Here is an 8,294-nt window from a genome sequence, read left to right as displayed (position 1 = left end):
TTGTATCTCAATATTTTAGTAGGTGTTTTGATGTGTTTTGATGGCCTGCCACATTTTGTATTAAAAGTGTGGCCAAATGTCATTAAAAAATTTTACAAACTGTTTTTGGATACATTTAAATTAGTTTGTGTGGCCATTTTATAGATAATCAAAACTTTAACCACACTTAATTATACCAAATGTGACAAATATTAGTCACACTCGAACATTGAGGCCATAGGTCACAATCAGCCACAGGTATCGATTATCATTGTCATACTTTTTTTAGGAGCGATAGTAGATAAACGTATTGTGACATGAGGCAGTTGTATGTGTGTCTATAACCTGGAGTCTTTTTAGACACATAACAAACAAAGTAGCTAAAATGTGATACATATGGTAACACTAAATATTTGTGTGTCCATATGGCGGTTCTATACTAGTTATACTTAGTTAACGCAAGAAACGAAAAACAAGTTGGTATTGGTTGTTTATGGTTATGTACGTTTTATCATGTGTGTCAAAATATGATGAATTGGCTTTGAGAAGAAACAAATATTGTGAGTGTAGGTAGCGTTTAGTTATGATTACAGCTATTAACGTGTCTATATGCAAATATAGTTATAAAAAGAACAATAATTTCTTATCGGTATAATTAGGGGTCGTTCATTGAATATGTTACTATAGTTATGTAATGTCCATTCTGGTTGTACTATTGTATTTTTAAGTTTAAAGAATAGTCTTTATAAAATGAAAATTTATTGTTGTAAAACTAAAATTGTTTCCTGGTTAAGTTATTATACAAAAAAATGACAATTTTAGACTTTTTGGAAGACTCATAAATTTGACAATTTTTATCTTTGATATCATTTGGCAGAATAAAAAATGAACAAACCAAAAAAAATAAAAATAATAAAAACAAAAACAAATAACAATATAATTGTATTGAATAAGAGCTATAAAAAAGGACCAAATTGCCATTTTTTTCATCTATTCTTTTAATTGCACCAGATCATACACCATAGGGTGGTAAAATAGTCCCACTTTGAAGGGGACGTAAATTGTTACTACGGTCTGTACCTGCATCTTGAACGCCACAAAATGTAAAAGACCATATTGCCCTTTTGTAGTAAAATAGTCCCAGTTTTCGTATTATATTCCATTTTAGAGCTGAAAAATCCAAATCAAAACAACTCCACATAGAGAATACCAACAATAGCATTCAACTTTAAAATGCCCCTTTTCGACTTTGATCACACTATTCAAAAAGACAATGAAAAATTAAATGACTAGGTAGATAAATTGTATTAAATATGAATTGGCAGCATTGTGCAGAAACAATACAATTAAAAGGATATTAACATATACTAAAATCTTATAATTATATGTAAACACCAATTTTTTAAACTAAGAAAAATAATAAGAGTAATATTATCAATTTGGGATTGAAACATCATACAGAGTAGTTACTAGCATGCATACTGACGTAAGCTTCCAAACAAAATTCCAAGAAGCATTTTCTTATGTTTTATGGAAGCAACTATCCTTTTTTGAACACTCGAGAGCGAAACACAAAGTGTTGCATGCATCCATCAAGACCTGCATCGAAATGGTTTATCTTTAACATACTAAAAGAGTAAATAAAAAAATACTCCCTCCGTCCCATTTTTATTGTCTACCTTCCTATTTCTTGTTGTCCCAAAATTATTATCGTTGCTAAAAATAAATGTGCACTTTTACAATTTTACCCTTTATTTGAGTCATCTATCCTATCTTTAATATTCTAATTTTTGAGAAGGAAAATAAGAGTAAATTAGAATATTTACTTTACGAAAACAAAAGATACAGTGGCAATAAATTGGTGAACTTCAATTCCAAAAGAGAAATATATTTACGTTTTCATTACAATAAAATCAAAACACAGTGAAGTGTTTTTTACAAAAACTTTTGATAAGCAATTTTTAATGGTTCAAAAACATTATAGCATCATCTATTAAACACTCATCACACTCAATTTGGAGTGGCAAGTTACCTTGTCGTTCTAACCTATTTTTACCAATATGCGGTACATTATAGTTGTTGACACCTTGAATCTTCATGATCTCTTTCATGCATGTTTGTAGAGTTAAAAAACATTGTTAAGTTGTTGTGATTGCATTCTTTTAAAAGTTGTTTGAACCGCACCAACCAATTCATCAATTGTACCTAAAGCCTCTTGTTCTTGAAGTGATTGTATTGCCCGGAAAAATCCAAGGTCTAACACATTCAAATCCGGGCAATTTGGGGGCTGAAAACAAAGTCGAATATCAAACCCATCTCGAGATGCCGCTTCAAGAAACTCGCTATCATTAACATCAACATGGGGCTTTGCGTTGTCTTGTTGAATAAATATGGGACCCGTATGACCTCGCGGCCATTTAGCTCTAATATCCGGTAGAACTTTTTCTATCAACCATGACTTTGTTATCTCTTTGTTCACCGATAGAATAGGCTTTGTCTCCAATGTTCCCGCAACACGGTTTTTGCTTGAACGTTTAACGGGTTCCAATGTTGTAAATGGATAGATACCTATTTTTCCCGAAAAAACTTTGTTGCCCGATGAATCAAATCTCGGTCTTGCTACCGCCGCTAGAAACATAACTTTGTGATAAATTTTTTGCTTTTGCATGTTCTTAACGGTTCATCCTCACCGGGGACTAGATAGTAACGTTTGGATGGTTTTGACATGTAAAACCATTTCTCATCAATATGGACAACATTAAACATATCGTAGAATGTAGGAAGTGGACTAAATAATGATGACAACGTAATCTTTGATAAAAAAATTCTAACCTTGCTCTTTTATTCTCATGAGTTAGAGTCGGCTTGATGGCATTTGTATGCGGTCGAAGCACACCTACCTTAATCCGTCTATGCATAGTTGATTTTGAAACATTTAAAGATTTTGTAAGAGATCGTATATTGGATCGACGACGTAACGGAATTTCTGAAACTTGATTCAAATTTATTTGTATCCTTTTCCGCCCGACAACCATTGACATGTTTGAAGATAAATCAACCGGTAATCCTTGGTCAACTTGATGTTTACCTTGACGCCAAATACGACTAACGGTTCGTTTAGAAACTGAGAATAGTGAAGCTACTTCACTTGCGGAACCTTTCTTTAATCGTCCATCAAAACTTTCTTGCAATAAGACTTGCAATATAGCATGACGTTGTGCAATGGTAGTGTTTTTTTTAGTGAGTGGATTTATGAAATGCTCCATATGAAATTTAAGTGTCAAATGAGAGTAAACTTGAATATGGTGTATTACGAACTGTTAGATGCAAATAAATATAGGCAAATTTATTGTTATGTACATAGTTATGGTGGCATATTTGCCACCAAAAGAATATGAAATTTAAAAGTGGTTGAAAAAAAAATTGACGATTAAAATTCTTTCAGTTAGGATATGAATAGTCAAAAATTTAGGTGATTTTGACATTAAAATATGGCGGCACTTTTACCTCCCTTTGTTTACCAAAAGAAAACAAAATTTTTAAAATAAGATTATTACTTTTGTTTAGTAAATATTTTACCGCAAAGTTTCTATTGCATATAGAGTAATTAAAAATCTAGAATTTTAAAAGAGAGTAATGTAAGCTTTTTTAAAAAAGGGTATAAATGTCATTTTACTGATTAAAGTAATCAGTAATTATTGTTTTCTTAAACTTTGTGTTTTTTTGTCTGTAGACAATAAAAATGGGACGGAAGGAGTACCTTAAAATAATCATAATGTTGAAGAAGGTTATATGTTTGTGGGTTGAAATTACCTTCAAATAAGATACTTCTTAGAATCCTTTCACGACAAAACACTAGAATGAAGGTTGCCCTTTACCTTCTGCAAACAAAAGTAAAGATTATACTATGTTAAAAGATTGAATAATAATATTGCTACAAACTTAAAGCATGACATATTGAAGTTTCATATGAAATATGTGTAAGTATTAGGATATGATTAACTTGAAAATCACTAAATCATAAAAGGGATTTGTGAATTTACTCATTTGTGGTCTTCCTTGCATGCATTTTCTTGAGAGGGAATAGGGAATTTAGACAAAAAAAAAAAAGGAAGCACCAATAAGTTTATAGATGGAGAAGAATAACAAATAGACGCCAGGACAACCTTGTACAGTGAAAATATAATATTAGAATGTAAAATTAACAAACAAATCATATTAACTACCATATATAATGTAAAATTAACAAATAGCAATTTAAAACTTTCTAACTGCTTAGGTATTCCCAAAAAATCAAAAACAAGAAACAAGAGATACATTATCTAGACTATCAAAAGAATCATACCATGTATTACATAATTACACAAATTCCAAGTTATAAAAGGAAACCACCATAACCAAGTACGATCATTAATAGACCTATTTTATAAATTATAACAGAACACAAAATTACCATATGAACTCATGCCCTTAGAAATCATGCTCCCATTGAATCTCAACCAAATCCAACAAATATACTTCAAATAAACTCATAAATACAAAGTCATTCGGAGAGATGGTGGGGCTTGAGCAAATCTTGGCATTTCATCATAATCAAATTGTATGAAGCATTAAAACTACAAACATACAGTTTTCTAGGACTAAAATCAGCTAGTAGTTTGAAGAAATATAGAAATTTCAAAGTTTCGATGCAATCTAATGTGTGATGCTATGAGAACTCCAAAGAAAATATATGCTTATTGCCTGTGTTTTTCTTACGAAATTAACATCTGAATTGAAATTTGTTGATGAAGCATTACAATGGGTTGTCAATAGCAGATACAATATATCACTAAATTCATAAAACTAACGTATACATACACCTAAATCGTATTACTATGATGTGATTTAGCGATTCGTATGTTATACTACCAGTGTTAATAAACTGAGTGAGAAGGAGTTGCAGGATTTTTCGGTGTTGAGTCAGCTACATATATAAATACCTAGTCAGATGGTTCACGCTCTAGTAAGAAACCTGAATTCTCGAAGAGGACACGGTGTGAAGTGACCCCCAACTTTGTGCACCAATGCCCAATCGGATTAAGTGGCAGACGTGTTCGGTAGCAGGGGATCGATGGATACGTTTGACGGATGCAGAGTAATAGAGGAGAGACAATCGTCGATTTCAGTTTCTTGATTTTTAGGAAAAGCGAAAGAGAGAGGGAATTGGGGGAAACGCTCGGAGAATGTTTGGATTTTTAGGGGTCAATTTGGGGGGAATTTACTTTTACTGAAAAATTGGTGGGAAGTCTAATTTTAGTAAAAAAATAAATAAATAAAGTTATTATGTTGAAAAAAATTAATGAGATATAAGTAGAAAATCTAAAATAAGATATAAATCTTTAATTCTATTTTGCTTTTAATATATTTTTTTTTGTTAATATAAGTATTTTATTGTTAAAGGGATGACTCAAATTGTTTTGTGATTTTAAATAAAATACAACATGTTGAAGGGAAGACTCGAAATATATTGATATAAATATGTAATTATAAAAAAAGTTAACAAAAAAAATACTATTGTTGAATTTCAACCTTTTGCAACCAATCAATAAAAACATTAATGGAAGGTGTAATTATCGGTATTGATAGGTGTATAGGTGTAAGTGGTAGTGTGATGAGGTTGGTGGTTTTAGGTATGGGTGAGGGTGGGTCAGAGTGGATATAAGGGTGTTTGTGGGGGTAAGATTGTAGGGTATAAGTGGGATGAGGTAGGTGGATAAGGGGATTTGGGATATGGTAGGGTGTTGGTGTAAGTTTTGCAGATGGGGTTGGATGGTTGTGGTGGTAGGGATGGGGTATGGTGTATAAATTAGGGGTGGATGTTAGGTGTATGTGTGTAGGTTTAGGTTTTGGTGCACATGCCTAGGTTGGTAAAGCTAGATGGTATATAGGCAGGTGGGTGTGGGTGTATATGTAGGTAGATGTGGGTTTGGGTATGGAAGGGTGAGCATATGGATTTTAGATAGGGTAGGGTATACATATGGGTGTGTACGTATAGATGGGTAGTTGTGATGGTAGGGATGGGTGACCACATGCTCACCCAACCCCATCCCATAGATACTCTAGTTCCAACCATGTTCACCGTTACCATATGACTACACCTATACCCTCACATACCCATATTTATAAGCTTATTCCTACAAGCCCATACTGACGTTTATGTCACTGCATATCTACCTCACCTCACCTCCACATCATACCCCCAACATCCCATCCCCACACCCCACATTGTCCTACATCTACATCCCCACTCCTATGCCAAGAAATCCTTACCTTTATATAACATACACCACCTACACACGCCTATCCCACACCCACCTCAAATCCAACCCTCACACTACACCTACATGATCATCCTAACCACCACCCATAGACCTATTGTCACCCCACCTCTATACCTATACCCATACCCTAAACACCCATACTTATACCCCTATTCCTATACATGTTGTTTTTTAATTTGTGTTTAATCCAATTTTCATTTTATATATTTTGAGTATAATTAATTATTGCTTTATTTTAAATATGGTCATTGTTTTAGATAAATTTTAAATTTCAACCATCATCCTACTTACCCACTTTATGCCCACATAACCTACCCATATCACATATCACCATAAGGGAGAACTGAGTCATCAAGATAGTGATCAACAATGGGTTAGGGTGGTATTGTTAAGATAGTGATCAACAATGGGTTAGGGTGGTATTGTTAAGATAGTGATCAACAATGGGTTAGGATTCTGTCAAGGCGGTCTAGCGGGCTCGCGTAATTGTTCTCCTTGGTTGACCCATGAATTTGTATTTTCCATGTGCATTGATGACTTTTACTATTAATCAAATATTTAAACACATATTAAATAATAGTATTTGCAAGATAATGAAATAAAATTTTCGTATGGCATTGCATGTGAAGTGTATGAAGAAAAATAATTCCATTTTAACCAAAAAATGTTCAATGTTTAATTTTTTTTCAAATATTTTGATTATCAATTTCAAAAGTTTGATTTTCCCCGCTATTGAAACCTAAATTTTTGTAAAACCCTTTATTGATCTCACTAGATGCTCCTCTTATCCTTTCGGTGCAACCACTTGAGTCGGTATCTTAATGAAAAACACCTCATTCCCCTTTTTCCCTAATACCCATCGTCATCCACAAAATCTAATGTCTCCCGCTTCCATCGACATTCTTTTAACCTCCTATGGCCAACACCTTCACTCCGCCACCACCACCACACTGCCAAGACCGTCGATCCGACATCACTATTTCGGTAAGTTTTTTGCTTCCTAAAATTGTGTTTTACTTGGTGCCTGAATACATATTGTCTAGCTTGGATTATAAACGAGTGTGAAAGTGAAGGTAATATTAAGGGATGCATATTTTCAGGAAATTATTCTATTAAACGCCTCATGCCCGTTTTGCCCTAATACCCATCGACATCCAGAAAACTGAATGTCTCCCACTTCCATCGACATTCCTTTAACCTCCTACGGCCAGCACCTTCACTCTGCCACCACCACCACTATGCGAAGACCGCCACTCCGACATCACCCTTTCGGTAAGTTTTTTGCTTCCAAAAATCGTGTTTTACTTGGTGCCTGAACAGATATTGTCTAGATTGGATTATACATGAGTGTGACGGTGAAGGTAATCTTAAGTCATTCCTATTTTCAATAAATTAATCTCTTCAATGCAAGTAGATATGTGTATGCCCTAATTTCAAAAAAAAAATGTTAAATGCAGGTGGCGATGTTCATTTTGGTTGTGAAGCATGCTATGCAATAATTGAATGTTACCACCATCGCCACCACCACCGCTACCACTACTGCCACTATCACAACTTCAATCTCCACCACCTACCACTTCCACCACCACCGCCACCACCTACGACCGCCACCATCACTACCGACCGCCACCAAAAACACCTACCACTACCTCCACCACCACCACCTACCACCTCTACCCGCCACCACCACTACCCATCACCAGTCACCACCACCACCTACCACTTCTACCCTTACCACCACCACCACTAACTACCACCGCCATCGCCACCACCTAATGCTACCACCACCACCACCACCCAACACCTATCATCTCAACTACCAACTACCGCTACTACCACCGCCACTACCATCCACTTACCACCATCGCCACCACTACCACCACCACCTGTTGTAACAACGTAAATTTTTAAAACAAAATTTTCATTTTTGCAACATCAAAAACCATCGTTTAATATTCCAAATTCAAACGTGCATAATGTTATCATAAACAA

At 34.5% G+C, this 8,294-nt stretch overlaps 1 long non-coding RNA gene across 1 annotated transcript; it reads right to left on the bottom strand.

The window, feature by feature from the left end:
* Positions 1 to 1,318: 1,318 nt before the first annotated feature.
* On the bottom strand, positions 1,319 to 5,213 carry LOC145043282 (uncharacterized). The gene is made up of 3 exons (XR_013680943.1): positions 4,962 to 5,213; positions 2,012 to 3,860; positions 1,319 to 1,578 (listed from the first exon to the last, which is right to left on the bottom strand). It is a non-coding gene; the product is annotated as an uncharacterized LOC145043282 (long non-coding RNA).
* Positions 5,214 to 8,294: the final 3,081 nt, after the last annotated feature.

This window comes from Lactuca saligna, chromosome 4, assembly GCF_052625555.1.
Source record: "Lactuca saligna cultivar CGN05327 chromosome 4, ASM5262555v1, whole genome shotgun sequence".
In the NCBI taxonomy this organism is placed as follows: domain Eukaryota; kingdom Viridiplantae; phylum Streptophyta; class Magnoliopsida; order Asterales; family Asteraceae; genus Lactuca; species Lactuca saligna.
Note: the sequence above shows the minus strand (reverse complement) of the source record. Positions and strands in the feature narration are given on the sequence as shown.